This window comes from Mus caroli, chromosome 13, assembly GCF_900094665.2.
Source record: "Mus caroli chromosome 13, CAROLI_EIJ_v1.1, whole genome shotgun sequence".
NCBI classification, from domain to species: domain Eukaryota; kingdom Metazoa; phylum Chordata; class Mammalia; order Rodentia; family Muridae; genus Mus; species Mus caroli.
In genome coordinates, this window is record NC_034582.1 from 31837540 (window position 1) to 31856779 (window position 19240).

General features: G+C 43.6%; 1 protein-coding gene across 2 annotated transcripts in view; it reads left to right on the top strand.

Annotated features, from left to right (window-relative positions):
• The window catches only part of Fars2 (phenylalanyl-tRNA synthetase 2, mitochondrial), a 423476-nt gene that overhangs the window by 328789 nt on the left and 75447 nt on the right, over positions 1 to 19240 (top strand). The window lies entirely within an intron of this gene.

Consider the following 19240-nt stretch of genomic DNA (forward strand, 5'->3'; position numbering starts at 1 on the left):
GATTGGGAAAGGATCTTCACCTATCCTAAATCAGATAAGGGACTAATATCCAATATATATAAAGAACTCAAGAAGGTGGACTCCAGAAAGTCAAATAACCCCATTAAAAAATGGGGCTCAGAACTGAACAAAGAATTCTCACCTGAGGAATACCGAATGGTAAATAAATATTTTTTAAAAGATGGTGAGAGTAGCCAACATGTCAAAAAACTACCAAAACACTATGAAATGACAGACAGCCATCAATTGGCAACATGAGGGTCTTTAGTAGTTATAGTGAGAAAAGTGTTGTTTTAGGGGACAATTAAAAAGCTTGGAGTGGGTAGAGAAAAGGAGAGGGTAGAGGAAATAGGAATCATATAGTGAATTTGAGAAAAGAGGGAGACAAGATCATAGTTAGAGTGAATGGACAGGTCAAAAGAAGTGTTGTTTTAAAGAAAGAGAGGGAGAAGGAGAGAGAGAGAGAGAGAGAGAGAGAAGAGAGAGAAGAAAAAGACATTACCTTGCTTATAGGAAATCAAGAAGAAAGGTCCAGAAAAATAGAAGTGGTTGCCTCTGAGAGTCCAGGAAGAGAGGTACACCTTGGAGCAGAACCCCTGAGATGGCAGGATACCGTTCCATCCAGCAGTGAGGGAGAGGTCAGACCAAAGCTGTAGGGCTCTCAGTTGAGCCACTGGGCAGTGATGGAGATCACACCTGGTAGCTTGGTTTTTAATCTGTAGTACCTGCAGGGACTCTCCAACACTAACAGGTGAGAGATGTGGCCATGGTAGGACACAGAGAGCCTGGAGGCACTGGAGACTATCTGAAATGGTTGGCGGACACGTGGAAAAGTGGGGTGAGCTTGTGACGAGGGTGAGCCTCCCATCTGCCCTTCCAGGTCTTCTAGCACAGATCCCTCCATGGTCCCTTGGGACATTACTGTGATTTCTCCTCCTTGGACTTAACTTGGACATGGCTGTAGGTCACTCTAAGTTTCCCTGATCTCTTACGTGGATTATCCGTCCATTTCCACTGCATGCTTTTGTCCAGTGTGCATCTCTGGCAGCTGTCGTTCTGTTCTGGGCCTTCCCCCTCTTATACTTTCCCTGTCCTTCCAACACATTGCCTAGAGCACCTTTCTTGCTGTTCGGATGCTTGGTTCATTCACCATTGCAGAATGAGAGTGACAGCAGCTCAGGAGATAAAGACTATTCTAACACCCCAGTGCTGTGGGTCCCTTCCATTCAAACTGAATTATGGAAGTGACCGTGCACTGTGTCCCCTTCCAAAGTTGTGGTTGCCCTACATATGGAAGTCATCACCCTGCCCTGGAAGGAGGCATTGCTGTCCAAGGTCACACCCTTTAGCTGGCTTTTGACTAATGCAGGAGCAGGAGTGTGTGTTTCACTCAGGTGTTATAAATGTAATTTTCCTTTGTCAGAGTTTCATATTTAAGAAAGTGATGCAGAGGGGTCACGTTTGAAGCCCTTGGCTGAGAAGCAATTAATGCATGGCCCTCCAGTCACATGTTCAGGGTTTGGATGTTGGGCAGGCAGTGGCTGGACAATGTGTAATATCATCCAGTTTTCTTCTCTGTAAACTACACAGAATACTTGTCCTCTCACCTGGGGGCCATAGGATCAGATGAGTTCATTCTCATGGAGCTCATAGAGTAGACCTGAGGCTCAGTGAACACGTCAGCATCTCCTCTGTGTCTCAGCTCAGATACAGTCCTGGGGCTTCCATCAGCATCTCCTCTGTGTCTCAGCTCAGATACAGTGCTGGGCTTCCCAGTCTCCCATTGTCCTTTCTGACACTTGTTGACCATTTCATTTAAGATACTCCTTGGTTTGATACAAAGAGCTCTAAAAGGTAATTAATTACTTTGGAACTTGTTTTTCACAATTTACGTTTAGAGTTCACAGCAAGAGTTTATAGTATATGGGAGTTTGTGTATTATCTACCAACTATGCAACAACCAGTGTCTATTCCTTTAAATTACACAAACACACATTCTCTCTCTCTCTCTCTCTCTCTCTCTCTCTCTCTCTCTCTCTCTCTCTCTCTCTCTCACACACACACACACACACACACACANTCTCTCTCTCTCTCTCTCTCTCTCTCTCTCTCTCTCTCTCTCTCTCTCTCTCTCTCTCACACACACACACACACACACACACACACACACACACCTTTGATGCTAGAAGCATTTTTAGCCAGCCTGGCACTGATAAAAGTACCTGTGTTTTAGCCCTTTAAACCATTTAACAATGGAATAAAATGTTTGAATTTCTATAGCATGTTTGTATATGGAAAGGAATCCTTCAACGTGGGAATGTGACATTGTTCAAAGCTACCCTGTTCTTCCCTAATTGGAAGGGCCTGACACTGGCCCTGGGCAGGCCTACCTCCCAGCCATCCCAAAGCCAGCCTTCAGTAGACTCTTTTATCAGTGATAACTTGGAATATTTTCCCCTGAAAGCAAAAGCAATCCACTGAAGAAAGGGTGGGAAGAACTGGAGAGCTTAAAATAGCCAAGAGGAGGACTGTGGGAAACCCTGTGAAGACACAGAAGCTGGTGCAAGCAAGGGCACACCTGTCACTCCTTCCAGCCCAGAGCATTTTTCCTGGTGACAGGAGAGATGAGAAATCCTGGCCAAAGAGCAGTGAGGATGTCTTTGAAATGATTTCAGGAAAGCCAAAGCCAGACATAGAGCCAAACTGGAGCAGGTCCCACCCAGCAAACGTCCAGACAGCTTTTCCAGAGCTGGTTTGTACCTGTTTACTCGGGAGGCAAAGGATGGACTGCTTCCACCATGTGCGTGCCAGTGGGCACTTCACTAACCGCTGTAGATGGACCTGACACAGCCCATATTTCCTATCCTGAGCCCCCATCCCTCTGCCCTCTAGAGCTCCCTCCCTCTTTGGCAACTCCCCATAAGTCTCTCAGTCCTTGTCAGTCCAGCTTCCCTCATCCCCTGCTCTCCTCAGCCCTTCTTATCTCTCCCCCTCCCTGAAGCCCTCCTCTCCCCATCCTTCCTCCTCTTGGCCTCCCTGTTCTGCCCAGCCCTCCTCCCCCTACATCTGGCTTCCTCTGCTGCCACTCCTCCCCTCCAACCCTGCTCTGTAGCCTCATCCTTACCTTCCCCCGTCCCTTCCTCTTTTATCCCAAACTGGCTTCCCACATAGGCCCTTCTCCTCTGTCCATTCCTCCTTCCTCTCCCCCTCCCCCTGTATCACCCACTCCTCCTTCCTTCCTCCTCTACCAAATCCCTTCTTTTTTCCCTCAACCCTACTCTGCCTTCACTCCCCACCCCCAGCCCTCCTCCTTTGTACCCATTTTCCATTCCCCTCTAGCATCCTTCTCTACCTCCTCACCCCTCCCTATCCATCCTCCTTAGCTCCTTCCTCCCTGACTCCTCCTCCTCACCCCCATCCATCCTCAGCTCCTTCTTCCCTGACTCTCTTCCTCACCCCTCCCAACTGGCCTCCTCGGCTCCTTCCTCCCCAACCCCTCCTCCTCTGCCCTTGCCCCTCCTTTCCTCTTAGTCTTCCTACTCCATCCCATTGCCCTCATCCCTTCATCCCTTCTCCAACCCCACCCCAGTCCTCCTCTTCATCCTTCCCAGTGTAGCTTGTTTGTTTACAACTTCACTGAGAAACACAAAATAAGTGTCAGCTGTGGAGTTTCAAAGAAAAGGATTTGTTTGTTTGTTTTGTTTTGTTTCATTTTAGAAATGGAAAACTTTATGTCTCCTATGTCAGTTCACTCTTGAGTTCTCTGGAATACTTTTCATCTCTATGCTAATTTTATGTTGTAAGTGGAAATCGATTACATAGGAAGAACAGAAAGGGGATTGGATCAGAGACCCTCTGAGTGGCTGAAAATCTAGTGGACCCTTCCTTCTGTCCCAGAGAGGAAATGTCCTCCTAGCAGCCAAGGCTGTCCTGGGGGCCAGGGACAGGTCAGGAGTAAGGGCTTCCTTTACACCCCAAGCCTGGGAAGTACGGATGCTCCCTCTTGTTCCAACAGTTCCCTGCAGATTTCTATCTCAGTGCTGAATCTGCCTATTGATTCATCAGAGCATCTTGTTTGCAGCACAGAGTGGCCTAGAAGCCATGACTAAGTATGAATGAGTAGACAGTGGATTGTGCTTGGTTCTCAGTCATTAGATGGATGGAACCCTTACCTCAGTCATGTTTGCCCTCTGTGCACCAGCGAGCTTCGTCAGAACAGGCACTGCATCAGTATACATAAGAGATGCATGGTTGTGCTCTCTGAAGATCTACATGGGTCTGCTCTGTGGTGGCTCCGGACACCTGCCCCAAGAAAGAGTGTCATGTCGAAATGATTTCTCTCGTTTGTTTTTGTTTAGTCCCGTCACGTGTTATTTCCTGTTTCTTTTCTTACACTGTGAAGCATTTGTTGGTTTATTTAAAGAGACAATATGTGATGAAAGAGGAGTGTGCTGGAGGCTTCCAGGACTGGAAGAATAAAATTACAAAAGGTTCGTTCCTTTCAACTTTGGAGAAAACTTAGCAAGTTTATGTAAGAAAGCAAGACCTCTTGACACATAAGCAAAGTCATGGACTATTGCCTGAGTGTGCCCACCCAGTTCTCAGCTGGTTAGGATGCTTATGGCTTCCCTTAGAGTCTCCTTTCAGTATGATCATCTGATCATCTGGAGCCTCAGCTCAGAACAGCAGATGGGGAGATGAAGTGCACTGGGTACTTAGAGGCTTCTGGGCTGGCATCTCAACTGTGGTCCATCTCACTCTGGTGCGCACTGCTCGAATGCTAACAGGGCTGGCACAGGGGCTGTGATACCACTTGGTTTCTTAGAGATTCAGTCCACACCTCCCTGAGGGCTTTGACAGGAGCTTCAGAGCTACAGAGACATGAGTATGTGTGGCTGAGGTGCTTGACTGCTCCTCAGAAGTCAGCCCACTGAATTCATTTTCTCCTCACTAGGAAATCTAAGCCTCAACCACAATGCCATGTTCACAAGCCAAAAGAGAAAATTCTTGAAGCTACTCAGAAAAATAATGAATATGTGTTTTTGTCATTCTTTTAAGTATTCTCTCTGAGGTTTAACTCAAAGTATTGCCTGCTTGCCTGCCTTCCTGCCTTCCTGCCTTCCTGCCTTCCTGCCTTCCTGCCTTCCTGCCTTCCTGCCTTCCTGCCTTTTTCCTTCATACAATGCTCTGATAGAACTCAGAAGGAATAAATGAAAAGCCAGGCAGTAGCTTGCAGGTAGGAGCTTGCTTGTCTCCTCTCTCTATGGAGTCTTCTCTTTTTCAAGGTTAGGTACTGGTATAGTTATGTCCTTCAAATCTGGAGAGGGGCGCTAGGGGCATTGGTGCTGACAAATGTGGGGAAATGCACTGTGCTCCATGGTAGAGTTGAGAAGAAGGGATGGCAGGCTCATGGACTCCCTCTAGAGTGCTGTACTTATTTAAAAGGCTATGAGTTTGATTGATTGCATTCAGCTAACCCTAAAACACTCTGGAGTCCTCCTGTGTACAATGGTCTGAATTAGGTGGTACAAAGAATTTGGTAACTCCCCTTAACCTCGTAAACTTGCTCCTAACTGAAAAGGGGCACAGTTAAGTCATTAGTCTTCCTTTGTGTGTCAGCTTCACAGTTTACACAGAGCAGAGAATGTAATGTAACCGAGTGGACACTTTCTCATCAAGGACCACCGCACCTCCCCAAGTGCACCGTGAGTTGAAACGGCACCACCTAAACACCCCATGAGTTCACTTCCGCCGAATCAGCAGGTTGGTTGCACAGGGACAGGATTGACTTCTCCCCTGGACAACACTTGAAGTGCCAGGAAGCCTGCCAGCTGCAAGGACCAGCAGCAAGTCAGTCCTTAGACTGTGGGTCCTGTGGACCAGGCATGTGCACTAGAGAGACAAAGTGAGTAGAGGAAGATTAAGATCATATCTAATAAAATCAAACTTTAAAATGAAAAGGAAGTTTCATTTGACATTAAGAAAAGAAAATCCTATAAAATATCAAATATGGATCCAGCAGCTAAAATTCACAGAATAACAAAATATCAGAGCAAGACAATCTCCTAGAACAGTCCATCCACATCAGCCATTCATGGGTGGGGCCGCCAGCAGCACTTGGCCATCCTTCTCCTTGGCAGTGTGTATAGGTGGAAATGCACCCTAATATTACTTGGTTGGGGAAGACAGAAGCCATTTTTGCTGAAGATATTTTGGCTGCTGCTTACAGGCTCATGGAGCATGAGAAATGCTTTGTAGTATTGATGTGGAATATGTCTGGTGTGAGGCTTTCCTGAGCTGCGGAGGATTTCCACTCTCTCCCACATGATGTTTGGCAGCCAGAATTCCTTTAATGCCCACCATCAGAGCGCTTCTCCTTACTGTTCCTCTGCCCAACCCCTTCAGAAGTCTCTGCACTATGACAATAAATGGCTCAGAAAACAGATGAGAGATGCATAAATTTACCTTTTTCCCCTAGGGATGATCGGAGCGTTCGAAGCTCCTGTTGTGCAGAGTGTCACTTCTCAACAGTGATGACTTGCTTTCAGGATGCAAGCTTTGTCTTCTGTTTCATATGCATTCTTCTAAGCAACCACATAAGCAAATATTTAATTTGTTTTCACTCTTGTAGTACTGGATGGAACATAGATGAAACTGTACTGTTTGGTGGCCATCGGAAGCTTGGGGATACCCAGAACAGTTTTGGTGTTGTACAGAAGGGCTGGCCCACCGGCAGTGCAGACAACTAAAGACACAGAGTAAACAGGATCACTGAAATGCATTAGCTCAGGCCACTGACATTTACGACATAGTTTTCATGGCTTCATTCAGACGGATCACTTCTTGTTTTTCTCCATTTGTGGACATCCAAGCCCTAAATGCATGGCTTTGAAGGCATCTCTAAGTGTAATCCTGGCTTTTGTTTTCATAGGCTACACATCTCGGGGTTTCAATAGTTTCCAATGGTAGTGATGGTGATTCTACATAGAATGTTCAAGGAGGTTCTAGCCTAATAAGATACCTTACACTGTTGCTGCAAATACAAGCAGATGCTTAATCTTCTACCTTAAAAGACGGGAATGCTGGGCTGGAAAGAAATCACAAGTCATTTATCAACATCAAACTAGCTGTAGTAATGAGATCTTTGATAACATGGACTTCACTGATGGTTCTTGAACACTATGTACCTTGACTTCCATCAACAGATCCTGTACAAAAGAAAACCAGTTAGTTACTACAGGGACATTAGTAAACTTTGTCAGGATCTTGTCCACCATAGCCTTGAAAGCCTCTGTAAACCTTCTGTGAAAAAATTCTTAAGAGTTCAGTGTAAGAGAATTTTAGCTGTCTTCATCATGCTATTACAGTTAATATTAAGCAGCTTGCACTTAACTTTGGCTGGAGAGAGACCCTGCTGATTCTTTGGTAGTCATCGAGGTTTACAGTTTCTATTACTTTTCTCCCTGTCCTCAGCATTTCTAATGTTGACCCCACATATTATATTCAAGGCTGACAACATAGTATTACAGTTACCACTCAAGAAGTTAACACCTTTCTTGGTCACCCAAGCATCTATGAATGCCCAAGAATTGAGTCTGTTGAAAGAGAATACCTGTTGGGTATCACCTCATCAGCCACAAGAGCACCAAGCCTGGGTCTTCTGCCAGGTGAATAAAGGAGAAGAAGAGACTGAACTGTCTTTAAGAGCCACTTCTAAGTGTGCCAGTTCAGATGACTTTACAAGCTCATATGGCTCATGACCCATGAAAGTGATGAGAAAGAAGTGAGTTGGCTCCAGTAAAATGTCAGAAAGACTCCCTTAAGTTGATTCTTTATCATCAAGCATTTTATTATATATTTTCTTTTATTAGCCACTTGAAATCCCCAGTAGAGTAAGACAAAGTATAAATTTATGAAAATCAAACACAACAGATTAATGATATATGCACCCAAGTTTGGGTATTATGGATTAGTACACAAGAAGTATTCAGTGGCCAAAATTGGACATAGGTGGTTTGATCACCAGCCAAGTTATATTTAGGTTTTTCCACTCAGTATCAATCAGTCACAACCAATTATTTGATATGCAACAGGCAGTATAAACCACTAACCAATGCAGATATTATGCTTTGGAAAATCACATATTCACAGGGCTCTGTCCCAATTAAGTTGTAGTCTCCAGAGAACAGAGCCATGTCTCATCTAAGTCTTTATGCTTACTATATGTGGCACACAACTGATATGAAGAATATGTAAAAGGTGACTAGGTAAATGCCAGGAGAATAAGTACCTTTCAATCAACTGAGCAAAGCTCATAAGAACTCACAGAGACTGGAGCAGCAAGCACAGGGCCTGCCCAGGTCTGCACCAGGTCCTCAACATACATACTGTAGCTTTCAGTTCAGTATTCTTATGGGCCTCCTGAGTGTGAGAATGAGTGGGTTCTCTGACTCCTGTGCCTTCTCAAGTTCTCTTTCTTCTGTTGGGGTGCCTTGTCCAACTTTGATGTGATGGGTTTTATCTTATTATAACTTTATTTTGTTATGTTTTGTTTTGTTGTTCTCTCTCCGAAGCCTATTCTTTTCTAATGAGAAACAGAAAGGAAGTAGATCTAGATGAGAACAGAGGTAAGCAGGAACCAGAAGGACTGGAGGGAGGGAAAAAAACTGATCAGGATATATTGTATAAGAAAATAATCTATTTTTCAATAACAAAGGGAAAAGAATTTTTGAATTTTAATGGGAATATATGTTAAAACAATGAGATGTAGAATATCATAATATTTATAAGAAATGACCTGTTGTGCAAGTTGTCAGTACACTTCTAGGTGCTTCAAAAGAAGACACTGTGTTAGCCAGTGGCTCCTGAGTCAAGCTGTTTTTGTCCGTAGCTAAGCTTACATAAGTCCTCAATAATATCAGGCACAGCTGTGAAAGCCTACTTACTGGTTTTTCTATTCAAAAAATTTTTAGATGTATTTTATTGTCTTATGTGTAGAAGTATTTTGCCTGCATGTATGTCTGTGCACCATAGATAGAAGGCCAGAAGAAGACATTAGATCCCTTGGAACTGGAGCCACAGACAGCCATGAGCAGCAACATGGGTACTGGGAATCAAAGCCATGTTCTCTGGATGAGCAGCCTGTGCTCTTAACCGCTGGGACTTCTCTGCAACCCCCTCTTTTCTTCTTTAACACTCATCCCGTGTTTCCATTCAGTTCATCCTCTCCAGAAGCTTGGCATCCGGTTTTCACAGCCCCTGCTTCTAGCAGTCCCTGCTCTCTTCTCATTGCAAGGCTCAGCTGGGACTCTTCACGTGAGTCTTAGCTGGTTTCACAAGTACTTAGAACAGTTTTATTTTCAGTGTCCTGTTAATTCTCATCCAAGTCTCTATACTGAGAAGTCTGCAGTCTATGCCTAACTGTAATGATTGGAGTATCCCCACACTATAATAAATAATGAGTGTCAGTGAACTCATTATGGTAAATCCTTGGGTAATTACTCTCTGCCATGGTTAGGGGACTTAGGGTAGCATAAGCTAAAATTATTCCATCTAAAGACAAGCCCGAGGTGGATGCTAGGGTTAAATATAATTCGTTTGCCATGTGTTTATTATAGTTAAATTGAACTAATTTAGGGCCTGTTGCTGGCCAGCAGCTAAGGAGGAAAAAGTTTCAGTGCTTTGAGTTCTCAGAAAGGAAAATGAGGCTCCATACCCAAGCTTGCAGAACATGGCACAGGCAAGCCTTCCTCCCACTCAGTCTCCATCCTTCCTGACCCAGTCAGACGCATCTGTTGCTGAAAGTGGTGATCCACTGCGGTGTTGGGTTGGTATGGTCCAGTGAGGAGACTCTCAGCTTTAGGTTTGGATTCACTTCATTCTTTCTTGTCTTTCACTCAGTCACCACCAGAGGAACCATGATGGCCACAGTCAGTGATGTGGGTACATTCTCAGTCAGTGATATGGGCACATTCTCAGCAGATTATGGGCTCCCTCCCTCCATGCCAAGTTAGTGATGTGGGCTTCCTTTCAATATGGTAGGGCCCATTCGGATGTTAGTTCTTCCTAGGCCTTCCATCTCAGAAAGAGGTTATCCTGGGCCAACTGTGAAAGGAACATGTGCCCTCATAGTACACACTCTTTGGAACAGCTTTTTACTAACATACACAAGAAGACAAGAGGGAAAAGGAGAACATTGACTTCATAAAATCCACAGCAAATCTAAATGTCCCCTTCACTTGAAGCCTGGGTATCCAGAGGCAACCCAGAGACTCCAGCTAAGACAGCTGCTGCACTGTACAGCCCACATGTTCAGCCCTGACATATGATATAGCTTACCTTAGCAAAGGGTTCTGAAAACTCCTGTTTTGTCCAGTTTGGCCACAGAAGTGGTTTCCAGCCTTGATAGCAAGTTCAGTGTGAATGCTAGGCACTATGGGTAATATAACTTTGGGGGTATAACTGGTTTCAGTGCAGAGATTTGATTGAACCTTAAGAATGCTCAGGATGAGAAATAAAGCTTTTTGTCTACCACCATCTCATCTCCCTGCAGCTCCCTACCTACCCTTAATAATATCATCTCGAGCAGTGATTTTCATCCTGTGGGTTGCAACCCCTTTGGGGGTTGTATATCAGATATCCTACATGTCAGATATTTAAATTATAATTCATATGGACATCAAAATTACAGTTATGAAGCAGCAATGAAATAATTCTATGGTTGTGGGTCACCACAGCATGAGGAACTAATATTAAAGTGTTGCAGCATTAGGAAAGTTGAGAGCCACTGCCGTAGAGCTGACCTGTGGCTGAGTAAAATGGCTCAGTGTGACCCAGGTCTAGACTGCAGCTGAACCTGCCAGAATCAGGCCACAGTAGTTTGTTGTGATGGAAGCTAGGATTGGTTGCCACTACTGATTATATATGTATGTATGAATTTGTGTGTGTGTGTGTGTGTATTCCTCTCAGCTCTCACCCCAGAATTTGTAGGCACTATATTTTGTCTTTATAACAAATATATCTTTGCAAATATATCTTTGCATGGTGATCATAATGGAGCAAGATGGGCCATTGCAATTAATGTGTGTGTGTGTGTGTGTGTGTGTGTGTGTGTGTGTGTGTGTGTAGTGGCTCCCACTGTAACACAGTATTTCTAGCCATTTCTCGGGAGAAGATATGAATTAGTAGCATAAAATGCGTCCATGAAACTATCACTATGGTGAATCTACCTCTACAACTTGGAGTCAAGTCCCCACATTTTGTGCATCTCCCCTGTGTCCTAGAACTGTGATACACGTTGAGGGGGCAAATGGCTGAATAATCCAAAAAGAATATGAAAGAAACTAATCCAAATAAAGAAGCTCTGTGCAGGTCCCATGTCCATTTCCAAATTCCACTTCTGCATCATGAACACAGAAGCATATCTGATTTTGCTGGCACGTATTTTAAGGATGCATGTTGGAACTGAAATGAGCTGACATGCCTACAGACCCTGCTTTTCTGTCTCTGTCAACAGCACAGTTCAGACAGTTCAAACAGTTTCAGCTCCTTCTAGGGACCTCAGTGACAAGGCCCACACTTGGGCTTGTCCACTATGATGCAGGTGCCAGGGGACACAAGAAGTGATCTGTGTTAGCAAGGCTACAGTTGTAGTTGTTTTATTTTCTAAATGGAACTTAAGCAGCAAAGAATTCTCCCAAACACATGCAGAATTCAGCAAAACTGCTCTTTGAATTTTTACCAGTTCTGGGGAAAAAAGGGGCAGAAAGGAGCATGGGGACTTTCCAAGAAATTCAGCTGCTTCACTGCTGTGTCGATGATGATGTTTATCTCTGTTGAGCACGGACTTACAGGCAGTAGGCAGGTATCCCAACTGGCAATTCAGTACACAGGCCTACATGCATGGCATGCCAACACCATGATCTCCTATGTCTCTCAACAAATGGGTTTGTCTGGAGTATGGGATTCATTTGTGATACAGATACACAGTAGATATAGATATATATGTGAGGTATATATTCTCCCAGGAAACTAAAAGTTAGACAGCTCATCTTGGGATATATGGATGATGGTCTTCTTAAATTATGTTGCTGATTTAACTTTAAATTATCATGTGAATTATTATATTGTTTTTTAGCCCAACTAAACACCAAGTGGGATGTTAAGCTGACACCAAGAGACAATTCTGCCAAAGATTAATGTATGTGCTGTATTCAAACACTGACTTTAAAACCAGTGACACTGAGATATATTCTCCATTTTCTCTTTTCAATTTAAAATGACTTTTAATTCAGTGCATTCTATTTAAAAATCAGGGAATGAGGGAAGAGAGACAGGCAGATATGGGGGAATGGAGAAGGTAGGAAGGAAAGCAGGCAGGCAGACTGGCCCAGATGTTAGTTCAAATAGACCCGCATTAAAAGACACTGGTGACTGGACACTAGGAGGGTGTGGTTCTGTGCAGAAGAAATAGTCTTGGAGCTGGGGATTCTTATTTCCTGGTAGTCAGAGTGTGCTGCTTGTCTTTTACATTAGCAAATGTTCATTCATGGTCACTCGGGATCCTTTTAACTTACAGTGCTGTGAATACCTGATTTCACTTGCCTACGCTCACATTCTTAGTGGGGAGAGTGTATATGAAATGGCTTTTGTCTTCTCACATAGGAATGATTATAGCCTACATGAGATCAGTATTGCTCAGTTATTCGGGAAGAACTATTTTTTCCAGCATTATAAAGCATTTCCATATTTGGAGGTGTGGTATTTTGTACTTGGGAATTTTTTAAGACATTGTCTGGTCTAGTTTCTTCATTATGCACATGGAAAATTTGACACCAACATGAGCAAGGAAAGGACCCAAGTCAGGTTCCACACAGCTAAGTGAACCACTTCTCGTCTTCTATTTCTGATGCTCAGTGCTTGTCACATCAGACTTCCATATAGTTTGGGAGAATTAAAGGACAAGCTTAAAAGTCTTTGAGGACTACGAGTTTGATTCCAAGATAAAGTAATTCCCTTACTGATGTACACAGGCCCTGAACTCAATCCACAGCACAAGAAAAAAAGTCTTACTGTCTGTGTTCTTAGAGGGAAAAGAAGTGAGGATTATAGGACCTGTCCACAGCATAAATCATCAGTAAATGTTTTTATTTTTAGAAGGCATTTTATAAGCTTGCATATATTTTACTACTGAATCAATAAAATGCATGACACTTATAGATAGATGAAAGACAGATGTGGATTGATGAAAGAGATGGGTAGGTAGGTAGATAGATAGATAGATAGATAGATAGATAGATAGATAGATAGATAGATAGATAGGAACTTGTTTCTAAGACTTACCTACTAGATGAGATGATAGAACAAAATATATAGGACTAGACTGCCAGACAAGAGAGGTCAAAAGGTGGATAGCAAGATAGATTAAATAAAACCACACAGGGAGGTTACAGCCATGTTCTGTCAGCACAGGGAGTTGGGAAAGAAAGGCACGGTACAATTTGCTCCTTCTCAGTGATGATCTACAAGAATAGTTGTGGTGTAGAAAGCCATGCATGCTAGCATGTTTACATTCTGAGAGCAGCGTTGTCTACAGTGACTGTCTAGTCCTGAGCACGTTCCTTACTCTTCCATGCCTACCAAGGAGAGTGTTAAAAAGAGCTCTTCTAGATTAGGATTGGTCATCGAACAAGTGTAAGCACTTCAGCTAGTGATCACCTAATGTGCTAGAGAGAAGGCTCAGTGGTTAAGTACTTGCTGCACTTCTAAAAGACCCATGTTTAGTTTCCCAGCAACCACATGGCAGCTCATAACCACAACTACTGTAGCTCCAGGTCCACAGACATTGATATCCTCTTCTGGCCTCACTGAGTACTGCACATGTGTGGTGCCCCTATATACATGCAGGCAAAACACTCATACATAAACAAAGAAGAAGAAGAAAAAGGATGGATAGATATAGGAGTGTTTCCAAGCTTCTCATATCATATTTCGTGTGGAAAAGGCCACATTGGGAAACATGAAGAGTAGCACACTATAAACGGCTGGGAATGCTGGTCATCAGCACAGCAGAGAGAAGCATGCAGGGAAGATAGTAACATGAACCAGAACTCCTCCATAGGTGAGCTACAAATGGTGAGCTTTTCCCATGGTGCTTTCAGTGGTCAGCACCAGTGGAGTACATTGTTTGAATTTTTTTTCATGTCACAAAAAGTGTTTTCCTGCTCACCTTCTCTATGCGCTGTGCAGCATCTTGGTCACAATTGATGCCACAATGTACCTCTGGTGAGAGCTATGCTTCTCCTCCCACCTACGGGAAATTTTACTTTATTGGGTGAAATGGCATTTAAAAGCATGAATTAAAATAAAGACAGATGATACTAAACCTGGTTAGACTCATATAAAATCTAATAGAGTAGCCACCAACTCAACCTGACTCGGGCTTATGACAGGCTTAGTTCAACATGGTACCTTGAGGCATGCAAGAAGCCTTTCGTAGTGATGCTTAAACATGATAGCTTCATTGTCTGAGAAATTCACTTCATTTGACACTAGGTGAATATTTCTTTTTGCAATAATTTTATTATTTTGGTTCTTTCTCTCTTATATTCTCAGATTAGGCACTAGACTTCTAGTGCCTAAACATTGGCATTTTGCACTTGCCAATAGTCCTATTGGTCTGGATGTACATTCAAAGGTTCAGATTTATTTAATCTTCCATTTTTAAATCATGGCACTAACAACAATATATTTCGTTGCACATCCCTCCGGTATCCTAATTTGAGATCTGCTTTAATTCTTCATAACACTTTAATAAGCCCATTGCAGACAGTAGAGCTAGCCATAGGGACATTTACAATGTCATTTTAAGGTAGTGCCCCTTGCCTTGTGACAATACATTAAATCATTGCAATAGGATTTTATAGAGAAGAGTCTCAGAACCTTGGAATACTTTAGAAATTATATTGAGTCATATTTCTTAATGCAAAAGTTTCATTTTATTTAATTATCTATTAAATGCTCTCAGACTTAATAGCACTTGGTTTGTTCTTTTGTTCTGAATTAGAAAAAGAAACTCTCACAGGCCACCTTAAATTTTAGCCTCTACCCTCTGACTGCAATCTTCCCTTCCTTGCTCCAGGGATTTCCCTGGTGTTTGCTCATTCCTCCAGTCAATATAGACAGACTTGAGTAAGTACAGTTCTGTTTGAGGATGCCAGAGTATGGGCATGCCTGGAACATCCAGGAGCTGGTTGTTGCTCTCAAGTTCATAGCTAGATATATATTTAAGTTGCCTGCATATGTAGTCATGGCCTCAATTAGTTTTACAAAATGTTACTTTTTCATTTAAAATATTTTTAAATATTCTAAATCTTAAATAAGCCAAGGGTGATTAATTTGTATCTAACAAGAGAATAAAACTTATAAATCAAAGCCAATGCTTTATCAGATCTTGTGTCTGTCTTTATATGTCTGTTGTTCTATACATTCCATGAATCCCACGGCCTCAGTATCTCTCAGAAACACCCAGTATACATCCAAGAAGATACACTTGGATGGCTCATGCTGTGCCCTGAGTTTCTTGTAAAGGGTAAGGGCTGATTGTTTGGGTACCATTTTTGTCTCTTGTGACCTCTGGAGCTTCTTATACCTTTCTGAAGGCCCAAGTAGTCTTGGCTAAGTATCAAGTAAATGAGGAGGGAACAACTCTGGCTATGATCCTTAAGTCTGTGAGTGCACTGGCTAATTTCATGTCTACTAGACACAGACTATAGTCATCAGAGAACCTCAACAGAGAAATGACCTCCCTTAAGAGAGGGCTATAGGCAAGCCCATAGGCATTTTAATTCATGATGTGGGAGGGCCCAGCCCATTGTGAGTGGTGCCACCCCTGAGCTGATGTTTCTGGTTTCTATAAGCAAGCAGGAGGAGCTAGCCAGGAGGAAGCAGCACTCATCTATGGCTCCTGTGACAGCCCTTAACTCCAGATTCCTGCCCTAACTAAGTTTCTACCCTGAACAATGAGGTAGAAATGTGAGATTAACCCTTTCCTCCCCAAGTACCTTTTAGTCATGATGTCGCATCACTGCAGTGGTAACCCTAACTAATAGAGTGAGTTACCAGGAGAACATGAAAATAATTGATTTGATCATTTCAGCCCTCTGTTGCCCAGAGTTTTCTAATGAGCTTTGTGAATATCTGTAAAAGTTCCACTAGAGACAGGAAGCAGAGTCTTGGCCACTGTGGTTAATAACCCAGTGGCTAAGGCCACACCCTGGCTCCACCCAGAAGTAGCACCTGTCAGGGCCAAAGGAATGTCTAAAACACATTGATCCATGGTCAGAATCACAAGCTAAGCTCTAGGTACACTCTAGGTATACTCTGTCAGAGGCCTATCCTTAGGAAATGGCCTCACAGATTTATTTTTCTAGTAGAGCTAAGGCATGCTGCCCCTTGATTTCCAAAGTTTGGAAAACCAAGATGACAACGTGATTTCTTTTCTCATGCTTCCTTTAGACAATGTTCTTGGGAAGAATACTATTCCTCTCTTTGGAGACCACATGTCTGCAGGAGATGAAAACCATGTCTTAATACTGGACTTAATACTGCCCACTGCAGTGTAATCAGGACTGATATGGCCCACTGCAGTGTAACCAGGACTGATGTGGCCCACTGCAGTGTAACTAGGACTGATGTGGCCCACTGCAGTGTAATCAGGAGTGATATGGCCCACTGCAGTGTAATCAGGACTGGTGTGGGACACTGCAGTGTAATCAGGAGTGATATGGCCCACTGCAGTGTAATCAGGACTGATATGACCAACTTCACTGTAATCAGGTCTGATATGACCAACTTCACTGTAATCAGGTCTGATCCTGGCCACTGTGGTGTAATCAGTGACAGCAGTGCACACCAGAGTCACCAGCCTTTTCTCTTTCCTTTAAAATCAGACACAAATAGTAAGACTTCCTTCACCAGCATGCCCTGCTGAGTATTTCCAAATTGCCTGTGGTTGCTTGCATTCTGCTTCTCTAGCTCTCATTCTTGCCTCTGGACTCCCTCATCTATTAATCCCCCAAGTGTCAGCCCTCCCTGCCTTGGCATTAACTTCACAATGTGGGCTGATTGCTTCAGCTTCCCACTTCCCCAGGGCCCCTCAGAAGTGCAGTAGCTTTCAGAAGTTAGCAATAATAGAGACACCATTTACAGTCGAGTTTCTGTAGAATAGTCTCCCAGCTTTTCAGTGGTTTGTCACCAGGGACACTCAGACCATCTTTGACCTGCAGCTAGGAAAGTGCCATGACACAGCCTCATTTAGAACAAAGATTCTCGAATTTCCTGCCCCCCAACTGAGTGCCCAGTCTCCCTCAAGACTCTTGTGTCTTTTACCTGACTCAGAGACTTAACAATCCCTTTCCTGCACAGCAGTCCCTCACAGTGATACCTGTACTTAGACATACAGCTCAGTTAGCATCCATTTGAAGTGCCCAGCTAGCTCTGCAGAGCCCTTCCTCCTCCCCTAATGAAGAAGCTGGAGTATTTTCCAAAACTAAAGAGAAGCTCTTCCTCCACAGCTGAGTTCACCCTCCAGCCTAATGGGGAGGCAGATGTAGCAGATGTTAATGTTTAGCAACACTTCTTCCTTGCTACATAAGAAAAAGTTGATTGCAGCATAGCAGTGTAGCTTTCGTCCTGTTGGACATTGATTAAGTCCTCAGACCTGATGGACTATGCTCTGAACACTAGTGTGTACTTGTGTGTTGAGTAACAGTGAAAAGTTGTTTCAGTCTGAGTGCCAAGGCTGGCCTAGCCTTCATCAGTGACCCATGATGGAGGTGTGGTGGGTCATGTAGCTGTCTGTGCCTGTCCAGCAGCAGCCACCCTGCTGGGGTGTTGCAGAATATTTGATCACATTGTGAACCCCAAGATTTTGAACTGGAAAAACCTTGTGGTGTGGCTCAGCCCTAGCACACACCTTTAATCCAAGAGTTTTCTGCAAACAAGAGCTAAATAAAGTTCAGGGTAGGTCAAGAAGCTGAATGAGCAGCTAGCTGACAGGGTGTGAACAGAAGAAAATCCAGGAAAAAGGAAGGAAGGTCTTTGAGTGGAAGGGCATTTAACAGAGTATGGAGGAGGAGAGGGGCTTTTGGAGACTTCTGGAGTAGGAATGTCACCTGGGTGCTTTCTCTGCCTCTCTGAGCCAGCAGGCTTTCACCACAGCATCTGACTCCCAAATCTTTATTTGGTAAATCAAATGCTTGGGATTTTTTTTTTAATCAACATTGGGTCCATGTGCAAAGTGGAGAGGATCTCTGCAGAGGCAGACACAGAGAAAGCTGGAGTAAAGAAAGCCTGCTGCGCTGTCTTCCTCAGGCCGCTCTCCATCTCACCTGCACCGGGCACCGTGTGACACTCCCCTGTCAGTCATGGTTACCTTTTAAACTACACTTCCAAAAAATCCAAGTATCCAGTCTCATCACTGACCCATAATTAACACTTGAGAGCAGTTCCCCCGATCTTGTTTCCATTTCTTTGTTTATACCTGAATGTGTGCTGTTTTGCTTCTTCAAAATACCATAGCTCTTCTTACAGTAGCTCAAATAGCCAATGAAAGCATACTTCATTCTAATAAGAAAATGGGTGATAGATTAAAAATACTTCACCAAACTGTTTATCTAAATGTAAAACAAAACCTAAAAGTTCAACCTTACCCCTAATGGCAAAGGTGTAGGTGAGCAGGCCCCTCCCCTTACCCCCTGCAGCATTGGGTGAGCTAACCTGGGGCAGTGCTGGAGAGCTCTCTCTGATGGTGTGGGAGAGCTGGCAGGCTGACCAGCTCAGCTACCACCCAGGCCCAGGTCCAAGGTTTTGAGGTGGCCCACCCAAACATCTACCCCATCTACGTACTGCTGGAGTGAGTAAAAGGGCCAGTCCTACAGATCCAAAGCCAAGAGGAGTCCTGGTGAGACTCCAGTATTGATAGTATAGCAGAAGCCTTGAACCGTGACTCATTGCAATGAACATTTGCATGTAAAGATCTGTGAACAAAAGAGTTTATACTGTGGGGCACACTGTGACACAATACAGCTTCCATGACAAGATGGGTTTTGTTGTTGTTTGATTGGTTTTTTTTTCTTGTTTTTATTTTTGTTTTTTAATTTTCTTTGTGGGGAAGGCTGCAAGAGTGGAGAGTAGAAACAAAGAGTTGGGGAAATGAGTGGCATTGGAATACATGATGTAA